Consider the following 27,579-nt stretch of genomic DNA (forward strand, 5'->3'; position numbering starts at 1 on the left):
CTCTGTTTTTCAACCCCTTGATCATTTTTCCTCTTCTACTTTACTGGGGGTCCCAGTACCATACTGAGGAGGTACTACTGAGTCGTCTCCCCATGGCGGGGGGAAGACACTTTAAGTTTTCGGTATTCCTTTGAGTGAAACATAAAGGCAAACCTTTCTTTAGATAATGCACAGTATATCACAAAATAATTTTGATGAAAGATCCAGAATGTAAAGTTCATGAAAACAAATGTGCATGTGGGCGGGACTTTGTTACCTCATTATGGAATTCCCAGTACTTAAGTGCTCAGGAAATATTTGTTAAAAATATAAATAAATAAATGTGTCATTATTCTAGGAAGTTCTCTGCCCCTCCCTCGGATTACCAATACTTAACTGAGGATGAACATGTAGGGGATGAAAAGCAAGGATGTCTGGGAAAAGGAAAGAAATTCTCATTCTGCAGCAAATACAAAGGAGAGGCATTGACATCTTAATGTTTCTTTGGTATTGCCAAATTCTTCCTCTGTTAAGAACCTCTTTTATTATTCCTTCAAATGGAGCATGAGAAATTTCACCTGGCACAATGTCATTCTGAAAAGCTTTACTTTTTGAGTATAAGGAACTCAGGCCTTGTCTCCTGTTTTTCTGAGTGTAAATTTAGTAGTCTAATATGAGCAGCACCCCAGAAATGTACCTGTGGGCACTTTGGACCTCCTGATCACCATCTTTGGTTACTTTTTCACTCAGAGGACTTTTAGTAAGCTTTTCCTCTTTTATGATAAGGTCCATGAAACTTTTCTCTTTGGCCTTCTTGAGAATCATACTAGAGTGTTTTGCAAATGTAAAGCATTTCTGACATTTTTGGCATTATATAATTTGAGTTTTTTTTGGGTTCAGTTGAATTTCCCTGCCTGGCTCTGCTCTAAAGCCATTGCTCAGACTGTTTTAATGACAAAGTGTATTGTGCCCATTTGTCTCATGACAAGAAGGGGAGCTTTCAAACTGTTCTTAGCATATGTAGAGAGAAGCGGGAGGTTGGCCTGTACCAGGAGAAGTTAAAATCAACCAATGCATCTAATTTCCCACCTACATCTTTGGAGAGCTTTTGCCAATTTTCCTACAACATTTACCTACTACTTACTTTTCGTTGAAGCTGTTACACAGCTGGGTTGCAGCTAAAATATTCTTCCAAGAAACAATGTCTGATCCCATTCCATTCTTGTCTCCTCTGAATCTTACTGTCTGTCCCATCCTGTAACTTTTGCTGTATTCTGGGCTTAAATTTGAGATAATTTCTGTTTATGTCTTATCTTCCCTATTACGTTTAAGCTACGGGGTATAATTCTTCCATAGTTTTAGAATTTCTATATGTATATATATGTGTGTGTTGAGGGACGACTAAATATTTTTCCTGGACCTAATTTGGATGACTAAGCACACTAGTGGATGCAGGGCTAGAAGTTGGTAGATAGGCCATGAGGAGGGAAATCTTATGTGACACTATAAATTTGCCAGGGTTGGATATCTGACACTATTAGTCCAGGGGCCATGACTCAAAGAATGACCTCATGTAAACTCAGGACCTCTCCCTGTCTCAAAGCTAGTGGGGGTTTTATAATATTGTTTATCCTGCTTTTTCTCTGAAAGCACAAAGTTTGTGGCATGTGTGTATATGTATATGTGTGTGTTGTGTTTAAGGATTCAAAACAGAAGTGGGACTCACAGGTGGCTATAACCAACAACCGTTAGGGGCTCTTTCTGAACAGACTGTGTGAATGGTTCTAGAACTTTACTCTGGTGCTTCAGTTCAAATTAAAGGCATGATCTTATCCTGGCCCAGAAGGACTTCTGCCATTGGGTCCTTATTTTCTGCCTCACCTCTACCTTGGACCAGTCTTCCTCCTATACACCATACCATCAAAATACTGGCTTTCTTCTGCTCCTGGGCACTTGAGGTTATCTCCCACTCTGGGTCTTGCCACAAGCTAGAGAGCTTTTGCAGTTCTGCTCTGCCTTCTGATTGTGTTTTTTCTAGTTTTTTCCTCATGTCTTTTAGATCTCAGGTCAAACGTTCTTCTTTAGGGAGGATGTCCTTACCACCCCAATCTAAATGATACAAATTTGGTTCCACCTATTACTCCCATTTATGGTTTTTTCCTTTCTTTTACATTCTCACAATTTATAGAACCATGCCAAGATAACAGCCTCAGTAAGAGCAAGAACTAAGGTTTACTGCTATATTGACAATGCCCTGCCTGATGTGTGGTACTTAGTAAATCTAAGTAAATACATATATACATATATACATATGTATATATGTATATATATATATATTTACTGAGATAAATATTGATGTATGAACTGCTCAGGAAAACTAAGAAAAGGGTGTGGCCAGAAGAAGGTTTTTGTTGTTGTTGTTGTTGTTGTTGTTAGTAGAAAACTTAAATGATGCGTCTAAAAGAAATTTATGCAGACTTTTCTCTTTTATAAGCATCATGGCTCATTTGGTTAAGTGTCTGCTTTAAGCTTAGGTCATGATCTCACGGTTCATGGATTCAAGCCCCGCGTTGGGCCCTGCACTGTCAACACAAAGCCTGCTTCAGATCCTCTGTCTCCCTCTCTCTCTGCTCCTCCCCTGCTCTCTCTCTCTCAAAAATCAAATAAACATTTAAAAAAGTTTATTATAAGCACCAATATGTGTTCTTTTCAGAGAATGGGTAGTAATTTAAAAATGATAAAAGAGTCTTTAGGTTTTCTACGTCCTGCTTATTCACTTTGTTTGGTATGCTATCCCTGCCACTGTCACCTCTCTTTCTACTCCCTCGTCACATTCTTCATTTTTGAATTAGGTAACTTCCATTTAGTTCCCAGATCACAGTTGAAACTTGCTTCCTCAGGGAGACATTTCATGATCTCTGAATTAGGCTAAATCCCTTGCTATTTGCTCTTAAAGCACTCTTCTTTTCTCCTTTCATAAAATTCCTCACATTTCTTTCACTCAGTATTAAATAAACATCTATGTGCCATAAAGGATTGACTCATCAGGTTTAGGATGTTTAGAACTTACACTTTCCAAAAACGTGATTGGCCCTTGACTGGCTCCTGGGAGATAACAACTAAGCCCTAGAAATATCCTGCCTATTAAGAGCATGTTTGTGTATACCTGGGACGTTGGGCCACAGCAGATGGTTTTTGCTAACAATGTGATTTTTGGTGGGTCCTTGAGCAATGGTGTATTCTATTGACCTCCAAAAAAGAAGCTGGGGACTGAGCAACCAGTATCGGTTACATGGGTGTTTCATGCTTATGTGATTTGCCTCCGATAAAAACCCTGGACAACAGTCTGGCAACCCTTCCCTTCATAGGGAAGGTGAGCTTCCCTAATTGACAATATTTAATGCCTGTTGTCACACATAATTGGTAGAAGAATTCAGTGCTGTCTGTATAGCTTAGGCCTTCAACCATAGGTGCTTTCTTCTATTTGTCCCTCATAAGACTATGAAGTAGGTAATGTTGGTGTAAAATTTTGAACATTTTGAAAATCAAAATGATTTTGATGATTTTTGGTGATTACATAATGCCATAATATTAACAAAGTGAATTAGACGATGAGAGGTAAGATTATCCACTGTGAAATATCATGTGTGAGTGCCTGTAAATTTAGATTTCTGTGTTCATGTAAGTGCCTTGGTATTTATGAAAGATTTTTTTCTTTAGTTCATCTAGTAAACTAAGAAAAGCTTTATCTTCACAATTGTGTAGGTGTAAGAACCTTGATAAATTGAAGTCTTGGCAAAGTGAAGGTAGACTTTGACCAACAAAATATCTTAACAACTCCTTCCAAAACTCAGCCTTCTCACACCAAACTCAGTCTTGCTTAAAAACCTTAACACGGTCTACAGGACCTCATGTGGTGATGGCTTTCCCCAGTTTCTTCATTCTCACTGACCTTTCTTAATCATGTCTCCCTTCCATGCTTGCGCCAACCACACCCTTGTCCATATTCCTCCATGTGATCTTTCTGTCCTTCCACCAATTCCTATTTGTCTTAGTTAACTCAATTGCATCCTTTATTTCTGCTTGAATGACATTTCCTCTTGGAATATTTTCCAGATGTCTACATTAAACTAGGCCTTTCTATCTTAAGCCCTGATAGGGCTCAATATCTTTCCTTCATAAGACTTATCACAACATTACATTCATTTGTTTGTGTGATATTTTAATTAATTACTGATTTCTGTGTAATCTAACCTTTGAAGGAGAGGAGCTGTGTCTTTTTGTCCTTTCTGTATATGACATCCTTAATGTCTAAAGTAGAGTATATTATATAGCAGTACTTAATATATATTTGTTAATTGAATTAATAAATCTAACACGTTAACATTATGGTTCAAAAGTAATAGGCTGAGAATTTAAGTCAAAAAGTTGTGGCTTCAAATATACCCTCCTCCTGCGTTAGATATGCACCTTCTTTGAACCTTCATTTACAAAATGGGATATTAACGTATTAAAATATTGAAATACATAAAATAAATAAAAATCATTCAGCCTGTTCTTAGCATATTATAGAAGGGCGAAATATAACTTATGTTTGTATTAAAAAATTTTTTTAACGTTTATTCATTTTTTGAGAAACAGAACACAGCAGGGGAGGAGCAGAAAGGGAGAGGGACACAGAATCTGAAGCAGGCTCCAGACTCTGAGCTTACAGCACAGAGCCTGACATGGGGCTTGAACTCACCAACCGCAAGATCATGACCTGACCTGAAGTCAGACGCTTAGCAGACTGAGCCACCCAGGTGCCCCTTAACTTATTTTTATTTTTACTGTTATTAAAAAATGAAAAATGGCATTAGCAAACTGGTATAGAATAGATAATAAATACAGTAATGTTAATGATGCTGCTATTATTGCCCTTGACCTCAAATAGTAGGTATAAAAAGGGAATATGTATTTTTCAGACATACGTCAAAATGTTTTTTCCATTTTATTTCCAATAAACAAATGTTATTATTCTTTTCATTCTGAGGAGAAAAATATAATTTGAAATACCGTATGGATGGTGATTAGTAGAACCTGGAGTAGAGTAAGGTCTTCTGGGATGGCCAGACCACTGCGCATTCTGTTCTTTATTTTCTTTCATGTGAATGACACCTCTACACTTTAAATCCATAAAGGGTATAAGAAAGGCAGCTAATTTGACCTTTGAAAACAAATTATAATGTTATAAAGGCTGCATAAATTGCCCATGTTTCAAATGATATTATTTTCTCACAAGTATTAAACAGAATGATAGTCGCTGGTGGAGTTATAGATTTACTAAGAGTAGGTATATAAAATCTTAGGCTAACACTAATGGGTATGAGCAAATGAGTAAAAAAGCCCTAAAATGTTTAGCAAAAAGTTCAGGACACTTAATTATAATATGTGATTTTACATCCAGAAAATTGATGGATATTTGAGTTTTTGTGCTAAGAATATCAGGAAAAGAAAAATAGTTTGGAGATTAAAGAGAAAGTGTTGTTTCTATTGATGGGCCAAGGTACATTGCAATAGAAATGCCATTAAGGTTTTCATTTGTCACAACTTTGCAGAAAGATAGTTTCTTAGATGTTTATCAATGTACCAAATAGTCTCTAAGCAATAATTTGTCATAGCTGGATAATTTTGGCCTCCAAAGTTAATGGCCTCCAAAACTAATTTATAGTTAATGTCATACCAAATATTTTTTGAATGTTTATTTTTAAGAGAGAGAGAGAGAGAGAGAGCAAGTTGGGGAAGGAGGGAGGGCAGAGAGAGAGAGACAGAGGACCCTAAGTGGGCTCTGTGCTGACAGCAGAAAGCCCAGTGCAGGGCTTGAAATCACAAAATGTGAGACCATGACCTGAGCTGAAGTCAGACACTTAACCAACTGAGTCACCCAGGTGCCCCTAGTAAATATCTTAATTACAAGTAAAGACAATGTAAATTAAGGCATCAAGGGCTAAGTTGAGCCACTGGGTCATGGGTTGTTTTTGAGAGGATCACATTGATCAGGAAGTTCAAGAAAAGAAAAAAATCATCAATAATTTGTACAAATAGTCAGGTAGCTTTTAGAAATTGATCACTTCTAATGGATAGTCAGATGGCCATACCAGTAGCCTTCTATTGGGTCAGCATGGTTAGGAGTGGTGAGTACAGTAATTCTGAGATTACCATGAAATGAACTAATTTAGCCTAGGTTTCCACACAGCAGTCAAGAGAGATTAAGTCCCCTGCATTTTCTCTTTGTATTTCTGCTATTGAGGAACACATTCCTGCAGGCATTCCAGCCTGGGGCATCAGAGAACCCTGGACAGGAAGCAAGAGGGTCCCTGTCCAGTCTGGAGGTGAGGGGCTATGATCACATCCAGGTCTGTAAGTGAGGTGAGACAGACAGGATTTGAAGAGATGCTCATGTCTGATTCTGATCCAACAGTAATTTGTGGAAAGAAACAAATAGTTCTTCTGTGGCTTAATGACAATTTGCCATGGAAAAGAATGTCTGCCAGCCTTTGACACCAGAGTAGAAAGGTAAGCTTTGTATTATCAATTGAGGGACTGCTTTGTTTCTAGAATTTATTGACTATGATTTTGAAATCTATGCAAAAGATTATGTGTTGCCTGAAATGAGCTAAAAATTAAATTGTTGAAAACATTCTCTTATGTATTTAAACCAGTAAATACAATGAATTTAGAATTTTTGGCAGGTACTAGGGAGAGCTTTAAAATAGAAAAAAAACAAACCTAAACTCAAATAAATAGGCTAATTCCTGATTCTCATACATCAGAATTCTGATTACAAGGCCCAGAAACTTGGCAAAGACTAGCTTAAATAATTAAGGGAAATATGTTGTATCATACATTTGAGAAGTCCAAGATGTGGGAGTGATTTGGCCACATTTTGGTCCAGGGGCTCAACGAACGTCATTAACATTTTTCTTTTCCTTCCTCCATCTCTGTTTGATGCCTTCTGTGTATTGGCCACATTCTCTGATTTTCCAATAGTCTTTCTTTATGCACTCAGGGAAAATGATAGCCAGAAGCTCTAGCTTCATTTTGGCCTTCACGGTTCTGTACATATAAGATTTACTTTATTCTTGGTAAAACAGAATGTTTGCTATCAAGGCTGGATAAGTAAGTCCAGCTGCCACTTAGTATCTACCCATAAAAATAAAATTCTCCCACCCAATGTTCACACGTTGAACATAAGAACTCTCCTTTCATGTTGCTCTGGACTGACCCCTATTGAAGCATGACGATTGACAGACCTGGGTCACAAGAACACTGTTGAGTTCTCAATTTCATGAAAACCACATGGACTAAGGATGGGTTGTTAAGATAAGACAATGTATGTCTATTACAGAGGTTGTGCTTTAAGTTTCGATATACTGGAAGAGAAAATGCAGAAAATGCATGCCTAGTGAGTATGCTTTTGACTGATTAATGGAAAATAATAAGCTAAGTACACTTTAGTATAGACATGAAATTATATACTGAACTAACCAAGTTTGTGAGCGCTATATTAGGAATACTTCCTAGAGTATCATTGAATATCATAAAAATCTTAGGTGTTGATATACACAGAGAAACTACACTACTGCCTTCATTTTATAGAGAAGAAAAACTGAGATTCAGAGAAAAGAGGTAACTTTCTCAAAGATATATTTAAGATGTCTTTGGGATATGTGTTGAGGAAGGATGGCAAAGCCATGATGGTAGGAGTCAGTAAGCAAATTTGTGGAAGTGAGTGAGATTAACTTTGCATTTCATGAGGCTTATAAAACGGGGAGGGACTAATTAATAAAGAATATACTTGATGCTTTAAAGGTACAAAACATCAGTATTAAAGTTTTAAAAATAAATTTGGTTCAAATAATGTTTTTCTCATCATAAAAACAGTAAAGACATTCTGTAGAAAGTTAGAAAATTCTGAATACTCGAACAAGCAAAAATGAGAGAAAACTACCACTGATCCCAGATTGTTATTTTTATCTTGCTATATATACATCATTAGACCTAGTTGCGGTTTATGAATTATATATATTTATAGAATATTAAATATAAAACATGTATAGAGACTCAGACATATGCACTATAAATGAATATATTTTCCCATTTAATATTTTTCCAGTTATTTTGCTATTATAATAAATATAATAGTGTTTGAAGCACACTTTTATAAGTACTTCTTGTGCAAATTCCTAATTATTGCTTAAGAAAAATTTATGGAAGTAGAATTTCTAAGGTTAAGAAGGTCTAATTATTTGAGTACCATTATTGTTTTTAAGTAACACTGGAAGTAGATAAAGTATCTTTATAACTAAATACCCCCCCTTTTTTAGAAAAGCAAAGAAAAAGAAAAGCCAGTTAATTTATATTACTTATTATTTTAAAAGCAAGACATCTCTTTAACAGTAATGTTCTATAGCATTTATGTCTTGCTCAAGGGTAATCAACTGAAATGTATGTCTCTGAAATTAATTTCCCATGGAGAATACATTTCATAGCAGGTCTGAAGGATTTCAATGCAGCTAATGACCTTTTACATTTGTCAAAATTTATTGATGATTTTGAAAACAAAAAACATTTACTTGTACATCCAACTGATAAAATAGTAAAACTAGTGCTAATAGATATTAAGTTCCTGAAATCATCTATATGTGTAGATTCTTCAGATTGTTATGCAGTTATCAAAATACATTTTAAAAATGTTTATTTATTTATTTTGAGAGGGAGAGGGGCAGAGAGAGAGAGATAGAAGGTCCCGAGCAGGCTCTGCACTGTCAGCCCAGAGCCTGACGCGGGACTCCGTTTCACAAACACTTGAGATCATGACCTGAGCCGAAATCAGGAGTCAGATGGTTACTGACTGAGCCACAGCTGGCACCCCTCAGAATACTTTTTATAGTTACTTCAGTTGATATTTTGAATAATTGCATTTAAAACAATAACTAACCATTGTAATGTTTTGAAAATTCAGTGCCTGGCACATTGCTTTATACATAATAGGTTGTTGATACTTATTTGAATTAAGACTGAATGAGTGAAATATGTCCATTCATGTCTTCTGCCCCCCTTTTTTTTTTAACAAGGTTATTCATTTTTGGGGTGTTGAATTTGGTGTTTTTTATACTCTCTTTGTCACATAAGTCATTTGCAAATATCTTCTTCCATTCCAATTCTGATTATTTCCTTTGCTGTACAGAAGCTTTTTCTTTTGATGAAGTCCCAGTAGTTCAGGTTTGCTTTAGTTTCTCTTGCCTCAAGAGACGTGTCTAGTAAGAAGTTGCTATGGCTATTGTCAAAGAGGTTGCTGCCTGTGTTCTCCTCTAGGATTTTGTTGGCTTCCTGTCTCACATTTAGGTCTTTCATCCATTTCGAATTTATTTTTGCGTATGGTGTGAGAAAGTGGTACAGTTGCATTCTTCTGCATGTGACTGTCCAGTTTTCCCAACATGGCTTGTTGAAGAGACTGTCTTTCTTTCTTTGGATATTCTTTCCTGCTTTGTCAAAGATTAGTTGACCATATAGCTGTGGATCCATTTCTGGCTTTTCTATTCTGTTCCACTGACCTATGTGTCTGTTTTTTGTGCCAGTACCATACTGTCTTGATGACTATATCTTTGTGATGTAGCTTAAACTCCACAACTGTGATGTTTCCAGCTTTGCTTTTCTGTTTCAAGATTGCTTTGGCTATTTGGGATTTTTGTGGTTCCCTACAAATTTTAGGATTGTTTGTTCTAGCTCTGTGAAGAATGCTGGTGGTATTTTGATAGGGGTTGCATTAAATGTGTGGATTGCTTTGGGTACAGACATTTTAACAGTATTTGTTCTTGCAATCCACCACCATGGAATATTATGCCATTTCTTTGTGTCTTCACACAAAGAAATTGTGTCTTCAATTTCTTTCATAGTTTTCAGAGTACAGATCTTTTACCTCTTTGGTTATATCATTGTAATATCTAAGGATATACTGGAGTTTGAGAAGCATAATTTTGTTTGAATAAATGTGAGAAAATGACAAATGTTTGAGTAGATGTTTGCACATCTGTGTGGATGGTTGTGAAATCTGTTTATGATCGGCACTATTACATGGGATTGATAAAATGTATACATGAGATTTTCTTAATTCTTTTTCTTAAAGAATGAATGAATGAATGAATGAATGAATGGAGTCTTTCCCAATTTTATAAATTATATATTAACAATGTATATATGTTATGTATTATATAATTCTTATTCAAAATTCATTGTTTGGAGGTCTAATTTCAAATATAATAGATTTAAAACTGCACATATTGATTATCCTGATAGTAGATAATAAAAGAGGTGTTTGATGGGCGCCTGGGTGGCGCAGTCGGTTAAGCGTCTGACTTCAGCCAGGTCACGATCTCGCGGTCCATGAGTTCGAGCCCCGCGTCGGGCTCTGGGCTGATGGCTCAGAGCCTGGAGCCTGTTTCCGATTCTGTGTCTCCCTCTCTCTCTGCCCCTCCCCCATTCATGCTCTGTCTCTCTCTGTCCCAAAAATAAATAAACGTTGAAAAAAAAATTTAAAAAATAAATAAATAAAAATAAAAGAGGTGTTTGACTTGTGGTATGTCTGTGTTTGCTGCTTCTTAGTAACAAATGTGAATGAATATACATATATATGTATGTTTATACACACTTTTTGACACATAAAATAACCATATTAAAGGTTTATTATTATGTCTACTAAAAAAGCCATTGCTAACTAATTTTATATTTCCTGAGTATTTCAGATAGTCAACTAGATGCAATGTTAACAGTGTCCTTTGCTTAGGAATCCTAGAAGTTTTAAAATCATTTTTGTGAGAGGGGCACCTGGATGGCTCAGTCTGTTAAACGCCCGACTTCAGCTCAGGTCATGATCTCACAGTTCAAGGGTTCGAGCCCCACATCATGCTCTGTGCTGACACCTCAGAGCCTGGAGCCTGCTTTGGCTTCTGTGTCCTCCTGTCTGTCTGCTCCTCCCCCACTCATGTTCTGTCTCTCAAAAATAAATCAACATTGAAAGAAAATCATTTTTGTAAGAGCATGAAAGTATATTTATCACATAAATTCTGGTAGAAGAGCTTGTATAGGCCACATGGAACGTGATCTGGCCTGTGAGAGTCCTCTTAACACCAGTTCTTACTGTTTGGCAAATAGGCACAATTGTCCAAAAGAGAATGAAAGACCTCTTGGGAGACATGGATTTGTCTCCTTCATTTGAGTCTATTTTCAGGCCCAAGAGCTTATGTTTAGAAATGTTTCTAAATGCCAATTAGCTTTATTCAGTTGACATATGACTTCTGGGAGTCTGAGATGAGAAACAGTGAAAAATGCCAGTGAGCTTTATCCAGGGAGCTCTCTTGTCAGGACGATGAACAACACATATCCCAACCAACCAGCTCATACATGTTTTCTCTTCTTGGCAAAAGAGGGCACATAAGGTTGTGTGGTTGAAGTAATATCATTGCTCTAAGCAAAGAGAAATGTTTCATGGTTTGTATTTTGTCCACACTGGATTGATACAGAATCAGCTTATGCTTTGGGCAGAGCACATTTGAATGCTTATCAGGCATTTTAATACTTTCATATCACACAATGAAAGACGTCATTCATTCAACAAGTGTTTGATAAGCACCCACTGAATGAAAGGCATGGAAATAAGCAGAGATGAATGAGCTGGATGTATCTTCTTCCATCATGATTCAGTTACTAAGTACTGTATGGTTCTTCACCTGGCTGTGCCTTGTCTCTCTCTCTCAAGATAAAATGTTTCTTAAAGTCAGAGAGCCTGCTCTATAACATTTAGTCCCTTATAATATTTGCATTGTTGGACATGCTCCATATATGTTTCAAAATAGGCTATGAGTGTATAAAAGTAATATTGTGTACTCAAAAACCCAAGCTTTAGAATTAGGCCTGGGTTTGAATTAGCTTCTATATTTGGTATCTTTGTGAGTTTGGAAATAAACCTTATCCTATCTGAACCTTAATTTCTTCATGTGTACAATGAAGATAATGATGCATCTCTTGCAGTGTTCTTGTAAGACTCAGCATACTCATGTCTCCTCAGTATATGATAACTCATTGAACTAATTTTATTAATTTGAATGAATAATGTTATTTGTATATTTTTATTTTCAGAGGAGACTTTTTTCTGGGACTTTGGAACTAAGTGTTTTTGATTGAGAACATTCCTTCTCAGATTTTATAAAAAGTAAAAAAGTAAATTATAAGCTTTGTAATAATAATGAGAGAAATAATCTATGCCTTTGCCTCCAGCCTAACATAAATGATGTTTGCAGTTTGGGAAGCCCTTTTTCATATCTATTCTAAAAAAAGGCTTATGTACATATTATAGAGTGATTTTGATTAATATTTTAAAATAGAATCATTTTTAAATTTCTTGTTTCACTTAACAGTATAACTTGAAAATCTTTCACATGTAGGGGTGCCTGGGTGGCTCTGTCGGTTAGGCGTCCAACTTTGGCTCAGGTCATGATCTCACGGTTCATGGGCTCGAGCCCCGCATCGGGCTCTGTGCTAATATCTAGAGCCTGGAGTCTGCTTTGGATTCTGTGTCTCCTTCTCTCTCTGCCCCTCCTCTGCTCACACTCTCTCTCTCTCAAAAATAAATAAACATTAAAAACAATTTAAAAAAAGAAAATGTTTCATATGTATATATATAAAATATTTTTTATAGCTGTATTATATCCTGGAATGTATTCATATATTCTTCTGTAGGAGAATAAAGAATTTTCCTTTGCTCTTTCAAGTGCTGCTGCTATAAATCATAATCAGATCATATTAAATACTTCTCCATTTTGTCAAAACAAAATCAAGTCACTAAAGCTGGGGTGTGTGTGTGGTGGGGAAAAGTGTCTTTAATGTGCTAATGCTGATGGCCATGATATTAACAACACCCTCATTTTTAGCAATAACCATTAGAGTTAATGATGTTGCTGAATTACAATGAGTTTTTGGTAGACAAATGCATACACAAGTAGATAGCTTAATCAGTACCTAGAGTCTATTAATCAAATTCATATACACTGCTTTAAAAATTAATGACAAGATTTGAGCTTCTAACTCTTAAGGATATCATTAAACATGGTTGTTTGGAATGAATGTTGATGAATGCACTTTGTTAATTGAGTTTATTTAAAGGTACCTATACTCCAAGTGCATTATCATTATCATCATATTAAATGACATGAATGCAATCAATGTCAAAGGTATACATTCAGGTGATTCATATTTTATGCATTATGGCTACTCCAGTATTTTTATTTTACTTGTTTTTGCCCTTTTGTTTCATAATATATCAGTGAATTTTTTAAGATTTAGCAGTAATATTTTGTCATCTGTGACAGACCTCGGTTTGAGATGAGAAGAAGCCAGATTCACATGGCTGCCTCACTTGAGGACACACACTGTCTGTCTTGGTCTCTGCAAGTTACTCATCCTTTGTTACTTTACAGAATAGAGAGAGACTTTAGCAGTTTTAAGGCAGCTTTATTGAGGTATAATTGACATACTATAATCTGCATTTATTTATTTATATATTTATTTAATTTTTTAATTTTCACATATTTAAAGTGCAGTTTGAAAATGTTTCATACATATATATATGGAAACATCACAGTTACAATGGCAATGAATATATACATGATCCCTAGAAGTTTATTTGTGCGTCTTTGTACTCCCTCTATTCCCCATTCTTTGGTTGTCTCAGGTAACCACTGGTCTACTTTGCTTAACCATAGATTAGTTTTCATTTTCTATAATTTTGTATAAATGGAATAATACAATATGTAATTATTTTGTCTGGGTTCTTATAATCTGCATAATTATTTTTGGTTTTGACCATATTTTGGTTTGTTGTATCAAGAATAATGCCTTTATTTGCTAAGTAGTATACCGTTGTATGCCTATATCACAGTTGGTTATCCTTTCATCTGGTGATGGATAATGGGTTGTTTCTAGCTTTGGCCTTATTACAAATAATGCTGTTATGATTATTTATATACATATCTTGTCATGAATATGTTTTCAGTTCTCTCAACTGAATTGGATATGAATTATATGATGGATATACGTTTCACTTTCCCAGAAACTATCAAACTAGTTCAACTAGGTTGACCCATTTTTACATTCCCATTAGCGGTGTATGAGAATTCCAATGGCTCCACACCCTTGCCAACATTTGATATTGTCAGTATTATAAATTTTAGCCACTGATAGGTATGTAGTGACATTGATCAATAATTAGGATATGTTAGATTCACCACCGACTTTATGTTTGCTTTAAAGATCAGAATCTTCTAATGACATTTAAGGTGGTGGAGGGCGTAGAAAAGATGGATTGTCTTCAAACCCATGTTTTTTTTTGTGAAACCAAAACTGCTTTAATAACTATAAATTTAAGATGTGTAAAAAATTATAAATATGTAGTATAAAAATGAGACTATAGACTAACATCTAAATATTGACCAAATATTAAAAAATGGTTCAGAACTGTGTCAAAGAGTAATACACCATTAATAAGTAGAGTTTAAGGAATGCAAGTTTAATTTAATATCCAGAAATAAATATTAATTATGAAAACACACGAAAATAAATAATTCATGTCAGTAGATAGTGAAAATATATCTGACAAATTCAACAGTTCTATTTATTTTTACCATACGACTTCTCTATATAAGTAAGATATTTAAAAAATACTAATAAAATATGATACAGACTTTTTCTCCAAAAACTAACCCCATAAAAATATAGGCCTTGCAATTAAATCATGGTAGTCGTAGAGCACATTTTATATTGGGTTTGAGGTGTTTTAGAGAAATGAAAAAATTTTTATGTTTCTCAAGTTTTTGAAATTCTGAAAAGGTAAAATTTGTAAAGAGTTATAAAATTAAGTCAACACTTCTGTTAAAAAAAAACCATTTGAATTTAATTAGGAGCCAGACAGGTATGTCTATTGTCAACATTATTATTCATTGCCTTATAAGTTCTTTTTTTTAATGTTCACTTATTTTTGAGAGAGAGAGAGTCAGAGTGTGAGCTGGGGAAGAGGCAGAGAGAGGGAGGCACAGAATCTAAAGCAGGCTCCAGGCTCCAAGCTGCCAGCACAGGGCTGGATGCAGGGCTGGAACTCACAAGCCACCAGATCATGACCTGAGCCAAAGTCGGATGCTTAACCAACTGAGCCACCCAGTCACCTCTTGTCACGTTAGAAGTTCTTGAACATCAAATGTCTTGCATAAACATTAGAAAACACAAGAATAAAATGCTCTATTTTTGCTGATGGATTATGTTTCCATAAAATGCAAGCAACCAGGAAAAAAATTAAAGGTTTTTAGAATCCATCAAAAAATTGGTTAACGTGAATGGAGGGAGTAAACATAAACATAAATCAACCAATTTTTTTCTACTGTAGCAATACTTAGAAAAATATAGGTCAATCTGTAGTGGAAATTATTAGTTATAGCAAAAGTACCCTGAAAAGTACTTAGTAATAAATTTAGGTTAAAGTGATCTAAGATTTGTATGAGAAAATCTTTTTTGGAAGTCATAAAATCTGAGTAAATAGGAAAATCACATTCTTAGCGGGAAAGGTTTCTTATAAAAAGATTGATTGTCCCCAGATTTACACATAAATTTAATGCAATTACAATTAGAATACCACATGGACTTTTACTTAAGATGATTTTTTAAAAAATTTTAAAATATTTGTTTATTTTTGAGAGAGAGAGAGAGAGAGAGGGAGAGGGAGAGAACGCAAGTGAGCGGGGGAAGGGCAGAGAAAGAGGGAGGCACAGAATCTGAAGCAGGCTCCAGGCTCTGAGCTGTCACCACAGAGCCCAAAGCAGAGTTTGAATTCACAACCGTGAGATCATGCCCTGAGCCAACGTCGAGTCAGAGGATCAACTGACTGAGCCACCCAGATGCCCCTACTTGAGATGATTTTAAAATTTATATGGAACTATAAACACTGAAAACACACAAACAGTGAGAGGATAATAAAAAGCCATTCCCATCAAGTCAATGTGGTAGTAGTATGTTGAATAGGCAAATAAATCAGTGGATACAAATATATCCCAGAGTATCTGAGAAAGGAGGCCTATGAAATACATATGATATACTGCCGTATGATATACCTGGTAGTTTAATTCAGTGTGGGGACAGCTCTAGAAAAAAATGAGAGTGGAACTTCTATCTCCTGTTACATTTACAAGTTTATTCTATATGGATTAAAAATTTAAATTTAAACAACAGGACAATAAAAGTCCTAAAGGAAAATATAATATACTATGTCTATAACCTCAGGGTAGAAAGACATTCTTAATCATGGGTAAAAATGTAAAATTAAAGAATAACAATAGGAAACAAGGTAAAAATATTGCTTAAAGTAGAAACTATTTTTAGCATCTTCATATTATAAAAACATATAAGGAGATAAATTGTAATTATAGAACAATAAAATTCAAAATAAAAAATCAAAAACTAAAAAACATATGAAAGCAGCTTCTTAAAATCTTAGTAATTTTATTTTTGGTAATATTTATTTAAATTAAAAACATTTTTTTGACCCCACCACCTTATTTTTGGGAGTTAGTCTTACAGATATACATGTATCTTCAGGTAAGGACATACATGCAAGGATATTGCTACATTATTCAAAATGCCAAAAAGTGAAAAAAAAAGTCCAGTAATAGAAAAATTTTTGAGTTGTTTAATGAAATGTTATGCACCATTAACAAGAAGAAACTAAAGTTCTGCCATATGAATAGAAAGGATCCCTCAAATTATTGCTTAATGAGAAAAAAAGTACAGAAATGCATATTTTATGACCTACATCAGTAGCGCAGTGACCAACATCCCCCTCCCCATTTTGCACACACACTTGGGAAACCTGAGCCTTTCATTCAGAAACATATATTCAGAGTCTACCATATACCATACATCGTTCTAAAGGCTGGGCAGAGGCACACTGAACAGAAAGATCTCTGCCTTCTTGGAGTTAATATTCAAGAGAGGGAATGGCAATAAAAAATAATAAATATAGAAGATTCAAAGGATAAGGCAGAAATTAGATAATAAAGGGCCTTGTAGGTAATGAGTTTGGAGTTTATTCTCAATGTGATATGAAGTCACTACAGGGTTTTGTTCAGCAAACTAGCATGAATTGCTTTGTTGTTTTAAAAAATATCTCTGTTATCTGATAATAGTGTCAGTTTGACTTCTTCCTTGCCTATTTGGATGACTCTCATTTCTTTTTTGTTGTCTGATTGCTGGGGCTAGGGCTTCCAGTAATGTGTTAAATAACATGGTGAGAATGGATATCCTTGTCTTGTTCCTGACTATAGAAGAAAATCTTTCAGTTTTTCCCCATTGTGGATCATACTAGCTGTGGGTCTTTTGTTATGGCCTTTATAATGTTGAGGTATGCTCCATTTATCCCTACATCGTTGAGGGTTTTTATCAAGAAAGGATGCTGTATTTTGTCAAATGCTTTTCTGCATCTGTTAATGGGATCATGTCATTTTATATTTTCTTTTATAAATGTGGTGTATTGCATTGATTGGGTTGCAAATATTGAACCAGTCCTGGAGCCCAGAAATAAATCCCACTTGATTTATTAAAAGAATAGTTCTTTTAATATACTGTTGGATTCATATGCTATTATCCTTCTGAGAATTTTTATATCCGTGTTCATCAGTGGTATTGGCTTGCAATTTTTCCTTTTTAGTGGGGTCTTTATCTGGTTTTGGAATCAAGGTAATGCTGGCCTTGTAGAATGGGTTTGGAAGTTTTCCTTCTATTTGTAATTTTTGGAACAGTTTGAGAATAATTAGTATTAACTCTTTAAATGTCTGGTAGAATTCCCCTGGTAAGCCATCTGGCCCTGGACTCTTGTTTGTTGGGAGATTTTTGATTACTGATTCAATTTCTTTGCTGGTTATGGGTTTGTTCAAATTTTCTATTTCTTCTTGTTTCAGTTTTGGTAGGCTGTGTATGTTTCAGAATTTATCCAATTTCTTCCAGGTTGCCCAGTTTGTTGGCATATAATTTTCATAATATTCTCTTGTAATTGTTTGTATTTATGTGGTGTTGGTTTTGGTCTCTTTCACTCATGGTTTTAATTATTTGGGTCCTTCTCTTCTTTTTGGTAATTCTGTGAAGAAAACCCAAAAATACTCCACCAAAAAATTACTAGAACTGATACATGAATTCAGCAAAGTGGCAAAATATAAAATCAACGTAAAGAAATCTGTTGCATTTCTATATACCAATAGTGAAGCAGCAGAAAAAAGAAATCAAGGAATCAATCCCATTTGCGTTTGCACCAAAAAGCCTAAGATAACTAGGAATAAACCTAACCAAAGAGGTAAAAGATCTTTTGCCGAAAACTATAGAACACTTATGAAAGAAATTGAAGAGGACCCAAAGAAATGGCATAATATTCCGTGGTCATGGATTGGATGAACAAATATTGTTAAAATGTCTATACCCAAAGCAATCCACACATTTAATGCAACCCCTATCAAAATACCACCAGCATTCTTCACAGAGCTAGAACAAACAATCCTAAAATTTGTAGGGAACCACAAAAGATCCCAAATAGCCAAAGCAATCTTGAAAAAGAAAAGCAAAGCTGGAAACATCACGGTTGTGGAGTTTAAGCTACATCACAAAGCTATAGTCATCAAGACAGTATGGTACTGGCACAAAAAACAGACACATAGGTCAGTGGAACAGAATAGAAAAGCCAGAAATGGATCCACAGCTATATGGTCAACTAATCTTTGACAAAGCAGGAAAGAATATCCAAAGGAAGAAAGACAGTCTCTTCAACAAGTCATGTTGGGAAAACTGGACAGCCACATGCAAAAGAATGAAACTGGACCACTTTGTTACACTATAATGAATCTGGACCACTTTCTTACACTATACACAAAAAATAAATTCAAAATGGATGAAAGACCTAAATGTGAGGCAGGAAACTATCAAAATCCTAGAGGAGAACACAGGCAATAACCTCGTTGACAATACCTGTAGCAACTTCTTACTAGACACATTGCTGGAGGCCAAGGGAAACAAAAGTAGACATAAACTATTGGCACCTCGCAAAGATAAAAAAACTTTTGCATAGTAAAGGAAATAGTCAACAAAACTAAAAGGCAGCCTACAGAATGTGGGAAGATATTTGCAAATGACATATTGGATAAAGGATTAGTATCTAAAATCTATAAAGAACTTCTCCAACTTAACATTCAACAAATAAATAACCCAGGTAAGAAATGGGCAGATGACAGGAATAGACATTTTTCCAAAGAAGACATCCAGATGGCTAACAGACACGTGAAAAGAGGCTCAACATCACTCATTATCAGGGAAATACATATCAAAACCATGATGAGATACCACCTCACACCTTTTAGAGGGGCTATAATTAACAACACAGGAAACAACAGATGTTGGCAAGGATGCAGAGAAAGGGGAACCCTCTTACACTGTTGGTGAGAATGCAAACTGGTACAGCTATTCTGGAAAACAGTATGGAGTTTCCTCAGAAAGTTAAAAATAGAACTACCAACAATTGCACTAGTAGGTAATTACTCAAAGGACACAAAAATAAGATTTGTAGGGACACATGCACCCCGACACTTATAGCAGCATTATAACGATAGCCAAGCTATGGAAAGAGTCCAAATGAATGGTAAAGAAGAGGTGATATATATTCAATGGAATATTACTCAGCTGTCAAAGGATGAAGTTTTGCCATTTGCAACAACATGGATGGAGGTAGAGTGTATTATGCTAAGTGAGATAAGTCAGCAGATAAAGACAAATACCATGTGATTTCACTCATATGTAGAATTTAAGAAACAACAGATAAAAAAAAAGAGAGAGAGGGCAACAACAACAACAACAAAAAAAAAAACAGGGAAGCAAACCATAAGAGATTTTTAACTATAGAGAACAAACTGAGGGTTGATTTGATGGAGGGGAGGTGGGTGGGGGGGATGAGCTAAATAGGTATTAAGGATGGCACTTGTGATGAGCACTGAGTGCTATATGTAAGTGATGAATCACTAAATTCTACACCTGAAACCAATTTTACCATATATGTTAACCAACTAGAATTTAAATTTTACAAAAAAAATAAAAGATTGCCCTGGAAGCTATTTGGAAAATGGGTTGTGGAAGGAGTAAGAGTACAAATAGTAATCTCTTTCAGAAACTACTGCAGTTTTCTGGGCAAGAGATGGTGGTAATTTGGATAAGGGTGGCAGCAGAGGAGAGGTAGAGAAGTGGGCAGTTTGGGGTAATTTTTTACAGGTAGAACAAACAGGGATCATGAGAGGGTTTCATAGAGATGATGAGAATAAGCAAGGGCTCTGGGACAACTTGTAGATTTTTAAATTTTTTGTAGGTGGTGGCCCTCTTTTTATACCAATGGCAAAATTGGTAGAGTAGTGGATTTTATAAGTTGGAATAGCTGAATTTTGGAAGAATCAAGCTTTAAATGACTATTAGATATCTGTCCAAGTGAAAAGATGAAATCAGCAATTGAGTGAGTGGATACACACAGCACAGTGGAGAGGACCAAGCTGGAAAAACAAATTTTAGAAGGAATAGTACATATATTGGTTTTTAGACATATAGAACTAGAAAATATAGAAAATACAGGGGGGGTCAGTGTAAATAAAGACCAAAGCCTGAACTCTTATGGTTGATAACACATCTAAGTTTGTTAAAACTGTAAACTTTTATAGTGTTGAACATGGATGATTCACTCTATAATAACGGGAGTTCCATTAAAGTGCATTAAGGTAGGCATATTAATTATTGATAAATTCCATGTAGATGATTACTTAGTCTTCTGAATAATTAAGGACATGCTTCAGTGCAAGAAATTTCTTTTAATGCTAAGACTAATCCTGTGGTCCTTTGGTATTCTTAGTGTTTCTCCATAATCAATGTATTAATTACCTTGTGATGATAAAAGATCTGCATAAATGTAATATACTGATACTTCTTAGCATGGAGAAATCTCCAAGGTTGCATTTTTCAGGTCAGATGAAAATTTAGATAAATTTGGGGATTTGGAAAAATTTTTGGAATTTTAGTCAGAAGATTCTTGAAGGTAGAAGATGTATTGTTTTCAGTGGGGAATTGCTCAGAATGAGAAATAAAACATGTTTCTCCCCCTCCCCCTGGATAGCTGGGCTGATTTTCTTTAGCAGGCATGAAAAATAAATGGACTTTTCCCTCTCTGGGTTGACAGCTCTCTTAGCCTAATGATTGTGTCAGAGTTAAATTTCTTGTGTAACCCACACAAAAATTCTTCCATGTAATCCAGGGAGAGCTTTTATTTAGAGATTTAGGAATTTCTTAATAGCAACTGTAATTGGAAAAGCCTTAGTTCTAGCTCTTGGGGGAAAAGCAAATATAGGAGACCGGTTTCTAATATCAGGTAGAAATTTAAGTGAGATTTAAAATCTTCATTTGAGAAAAAATTGAAAAGTAAAATGTTTATTTGGGCAAACTGCATGAGGAAAATTTTTTGAGTTTTCAAAGCATGGCTATTCTTTTCCCAAAAGTTGTTGCTTTCCTTATGTATGTATGTATGTATGTATGTATGTATGTATGTATGTTTATTTTTTTGAGAGAGAGAGTGTGAGCAGAGGAGAGACAGAGAGAGAGGGAGACACAGAATCAGAAGCAGGCTCCAGGCTCTGAGCTCTCAGCACAGAGTCTGATATGGGACTCAAACCCATGAGCTAAGAGATCATGACCTGAGCCAAGTCGGACGTTTAACCACCTGAGCCACCAAGATGCCCTGTTGCTTTGCTTTCCTTTTAAATATATTTAGTAATATGCATGAACTTGCATGGTAAGATAACTACATGGTTATTCTTTACTATTTCAGAAATTCAGAACCTGTGGTAATTTGAATTTACCTCACTTTAGGGAACTCATTCTTCATGAATATCATATTTCATGGATATAATGCTTAATCTTAAAGAACATTTTTTCCAGTAATCTTAAAGCCCTAAATCAGCACATCTTTACTACTGAAAATTAGTAAAATAAATTTCGAATTATTCTTTCATCTCCATCAAGGAATAGGTAAGACCTCTATTAGGTAGTTCTTCTCTATCCTAGTTTGTAGTAAGTACTACAGATAATAAAATAGTAATTATTTTTAAAAGTTCTACAAATGGACATTTTAAAACCAGAACTTTTATTTATTAAAAAAGTTTTTTAATGTTTATTTTTGAGAGATAGAGACATAGCATGAGCAGGGGAGGGGCAGAGAGACAGGGAGACAGACACAGAATTTGAAGCAGGCTCCAGGCTCTGAGCTGTCAGCACAGAGCCCCACACGGGGCTCAAACCCACGAACCATGAGATCATGACCTGATTTGAAGTCGGGTGCTTAACCAATTGAGCCACCCAAGTCACCCCCACCTTTTTTTTTCCAAAATATAAAACCAGAACTTTTAAAAACTCTACTTGAGAAACAATGAAATCTCAGCATGCAATTAATATACATATTTTTGACAGAAAAAATATAGCAAATTTCCCCAAGAAAGTATTTCTAGAGATCATGACATTTGGAAGACTTACCTTTCTTTTTTTTAGGTTTTGAATAAATGTTAAGTCCCTGCTGAAACTTCTGGGTGCCCAGATTCTTTCTTCCTTAAGTATTTTAAGATTTTACTTTAATTTTAATTCCGACATCTTTAGGTACATTCAATACTGTTGTAATGATGGTGAGCATAGGATTTCATGAATTATTTACTTGTATATAAAAACCAGATTAAAATCTTATATCTGGCTCAATTTTGACAGGCCTAGTATACTAGTCTTCTTCATACTATTCCTCTCCCCATAGTTAATTAAGTTGTGAAGAGGAAGATAAACTGAATACCTGATTTGTCACAAAATACCTAACTGAGGGTGTAATTGATATACATGGAGTTAACTTTGCTTGATTTCAATTCAACTTGTACTTTGTAAGTTTTATCTATGAATTTCCAAGATTTTGATAAAACTTAAGGGTGTTTTTGATAATATATCTTATAATTTGAGAAAAAAGTACTAACCCTCTGTCCTCCCCTACAAAAAAAATAACAAAAAAAGGGGTTGATACGTTTGGCTAAAAACTTATTTCTAAAGTTGCTTAAGAAGTGGAGAGAAAAATAGCCATGAATCTTGGATGCTCAATCCAGGGTTTAGGTAATTTTGAAATCTTACATTTCAGAATCAATACTTCCAAACCCACTTCTGTGATATAAACTGTAAACATTCTTTCTCAAACATGTAGACATTACTAATCATTAATGACACTGTGTACCACTTCTAGAACTCCCACAATCCTTTTGAAGTCCTCTGGGAAGGTGCTTTACTATCAGACCTGACACGAGATAAAACCCATTTACCTATTCCTAAGGCATAGGCATAGGGAGAAGTTTTATAAGTGAGTAAAAGTATAAAAATAAAGATAATTGTTAAAAATTAAAATTATATCAATGAAAGGCTTATAAAAAGATTTAAAGATAAATTATAGACTCGATACAATATAACTAATAATTTCCTTAGGTGTTGGTGAAAAACTATGAAATACTTTGCCTACTTCTATTTGAAATTTTAGGGATAGAAGAGATTTTAGATTATTAGCTAGTCTAATTCTCATCATTCAAAAGAGGAAACAACCAGCACAGAGATGTTACAGGACTTGTACACAAAACCAGTTAACAGCAAATTTGATGCCAGCACCCAGTATACAGAGTTGATTGCAGTATTTCCATTTTGCCCAATTTTGGGCAGCCTGGTTTACATGTCCTTTTTACTCTTAGTCCTCCCTCCCTCTTGATCACACAACCTATAGAGCTTAGGAATCAAACAGACATCAAGATAGACCCATAGTGGGAGTGTTGCCCAAACTTGACAAGTTTACATACAATGGCATGAGTTTTGCCATATTTGTACTTCCTGACCATTAGACAAACCTAGACCAGGCTTATGGCCTAAACATAGTTCACAGATGCATTTTGTTTGTATTAACATGGTATTTTAGAAACATTTTTAAAAATGTAAAAAATGAGGGGCACCTGGGTGGCTCAGTTGGTTGAGCACCAGACTTCGGCTCAGGTCATGATCTCATGGTTTGTGGGTTCGAGCCCCACGTCAGGCTCTGTGCTGACAGCTCAGAGCCTGGAGCCTGCTTCAGATTCTGTGTCTCCCTCTCTCTCTGCACCTCCCCTGCTTGCTCTCTATCTCTCCCTCTCTCAAAAAAAGTAAATAAACATTACAAAAAATTTTAAAAAAATGAAAGATTGAGCATCCCTGTGTTCACATTCTCAAAAGCAGCCAAGAGATGTGAATGAGGAATAGCTCACACTTTGGATGAGATATGGGGTCTCCATGTTGCCAAAGTCCTTCCCTCTTGTCTCTGACACAAATATTAGCACCGTTTGCCATTCATCATCGTATGTATACACTATGTATATATGTATCCTCACTGTGTCTCTATCAAAAAACAGATAACAAAAATGTAGACTGGGATGGCCATGTGATTTTTCTCCATCTAGGCTCACTTTACTTCTTGACTTTATCTTTTTTGACCCTCAAAACATTTGCATTTACAATGCTTGGACAAACTATATCTATCTGGCAGCAGTATATGTTATAAATTAGGTTTAAAAGCACAAGACTCAAAATCCTTTTTAAATTACCAATGTTGAAGAAAATAGGAAATAACAAAATTGCTAGTCATTTCCTTTACTGTTACTGCTATCACATATGTAATTATTTTCTGTATACCATTTGTCCCTAAGAAATGACTAAAGGTAACTCTCCCCTTGAATTATACAAATTATTAAAAATTACAGTAAATTATTATACATTTGGCAATCTTCATAACACTGCTAAGTATCAAACGATTTAAAAACACATGGCAAAGTAGTTTCTCAGAAGTGAATAAATTCTATAGCCCCAAAATAACAATTGCAACTAAGCTTGCGAAGAGCTGTGGTACAGTTTTCTCATCAGTGAGGGAGATTTTTGGCTAAACCATTTTGCCCTTCATCAAAAGTGACTATACTGTGGACATCAGACATCTCTTTCCCTAACTGATTCCATTCACTAAGTACATTGTCATGTGAGTGCTAGACAACTTTGACAAGTGATGGATCGATATCCTGGCTAAGGTTTAATAAAACCATGAAGAACAACTCTGCTCTTCTCATCCCTGACTTTTATGTAACTTTGGTATTGATTTAAATAGCATCTAATTTATATCCAAGGAAATAATCTTGTTATTTTTAGTATTTAAGGTTTTTAAAATATGTTTAAAGATGATTATACTTTTACTTCCAAATATGAAGAAAGCTAACTACAAAAATGGTCACCATCTCTCTTCATGCCTTTTAAATAAATGGTAGTGTAGTTTATTTCCTTATGTAATCATCCAGTCTTTACCCTGGCACATTTGAACTGCTGTGTAAGTTTTTCTCTGCTAAAGATTTCTGGTATGAACTTCATTAAAAAAAATAACAGTGCTGGGGCACCTTGGTGTCTTGGTTGGGCATCCAGCTTCGGCTCAGGTCATGATCTCGTGGTTGGTAACTTTGAGCCCCATATGGGTCTCTGTACTGACAGCTCAGTGCCTGGAGCCTGTTTCCGATCCTGTGTCTCCCTCTCTCTCTGCCCATCCCCTGTTTACACTCTGTCTCTCTCTCTCTGAAAAATAAACATTCAAAACATAACAGTGGTAAAATTCCTTCAGGGGAGAGAATCCCAGAATTATTATTATTATTTTAAGAAGTTTATTTATTTTTGAGAGCGAGTGCAAGTGGGGAAAGGTTGGGCAGTGATGGGGTAGGACAGAGGATCTGAAATAGGCTCTGTGCTGACAGCAGAAAACCTGATACGGGGCTCAAACCCACAAATGGTGAGATCATGACCTAAGCCAAAGTCAGACACTTAACTGACTAAGCCACCCAGGCACCCCCTGGAATTATTTTTAAAGTTAGGCAGTGATAAAATATACAGTTGTTTAAATGATGTTTTGGAAGTAATTTTGTTTTGTTTTTTAGAGAGAGAGTGAATGGGGGAGAGGGACAGAGGGAGAGGGAGAGGGAGAGAGAGGGAGAGAGAATGGGAGAGAGAGAGAGAGAGACAGACAGACAGACCTGTAACCAGGCTCCACACTCAGTGCAGAACCTGATGTATGGCTTGATCTCACAACTGTGAGATCATGGCCTGAGCTGAAATCAAGAGTCAGATGTTTAACTGACTGAGCCACTCAGGTGTCCCTTAAGTGTTTTAAGTAGAGAATTGCATTAAAGATCAACCTAATAAATAATAAATTAAATCTAATAAATTAAAAGATTAATACTGTCTTAATTTTAAGGTAATGGTTTCCCAAAGAAGCACACGTTTCCAAAAAACCTGATCATATACAATGACAAAAAGAAATCCCCAATAATTTCAAAAAAATCTACACAATGTTTGTGCATTTATCTATGTATATGCACTGTATATGTCTGTATTCTATGACTATTCCATTATTATGCTCTATAAAATAAATATAGTTCTTTATGGCCAATAAAACTAAAACACAGTGAAAAAAATAAAGTTAGGCAGTGAAGTATGAGGATGCTACCAGTAGAAATATGAATATATCTTCCCCATCCCCCCCATTTGGAGCAAAGATGAAAAGACAGCACACCTTTTTCCATTTTTCTCTTGCTGCTACTTTTTTCTACTAAGTGGGAAAAAAAGGAACAATCATATATTTTTCAGTATCTCTCTGGATTCTATTGTCAGCTGCTCTTGGCAGGTTACAGACCATTATTTCAAAGGCACCATCCCCACAGTTCTTCTGTTTCTCTTCCAGAGTGAAATGCGATATAGAACTCTGTAAAGGCAGACTGTTGGGTCCGGGATTTTTATATCAGTTTTTGCCACTGCCGCACTTTCTATGTGCTCCTTTATTCTTTTCTCCTCTTTTATTTTTGTTCCCTACTCCATAGTCTTTTACTGTTCTGACTTAGCTATCTTCTCTGGTCCTTATAGAATTATCACATAATTATGGGTTTGAAACTCAGTGCCTCTGTTTATAGCTTTGTAACTCATGGTAAATTGTCTGTTTTCTGTGAGTTCCCGACTTGTCATTTGGAAATAGGATGAATAATAGTTCTCTTTTTTTTCTTCCTTTCATGCTATTCATGTTAGCACAATGCCTGGCATACAATAATCATTCAATTTCACTATATTATGTAATTATAAAATAGTCTTTTATGGATTTCCTGGAGTGGAGAGGTTAGGGGATTGTTAAGTATTAAGGAAATACTTTGCCTTCTATAAGAGAATTGTCCCTGAAAGAAAAGTATATTCCCTTCAATTTCATTTCAGAAAAGAATTTTTGTCAGTTGATACATGGTTCTGTAACTTACTGTTCAGCCCAAATCCATCTTTAACCAGAAATCTGGTCAGTGTGGTGTTTTCAGAACTAGAAGGAAATAAAGTGGGATGATCAAAGATGTG

The sequence above is a fragment of the Lynx rufus genome, unplaced genomic scaffold (genome assembly GCF_022079265.1).
Source record: "Lynx rufus isolate CCGP_SWC_20201006 ecotype Redwood Valley unplaced genomic scaffold, mLynRuf1.p SCAF_1, whole genome shotgun sequence".
Classification (NCBI taxonomy): domain Eukaryota; kingdom Metazoa; phylum Chordata; class Mammalia; order Carnivora; family Felidae; genus Lynx; species Lynx rufus.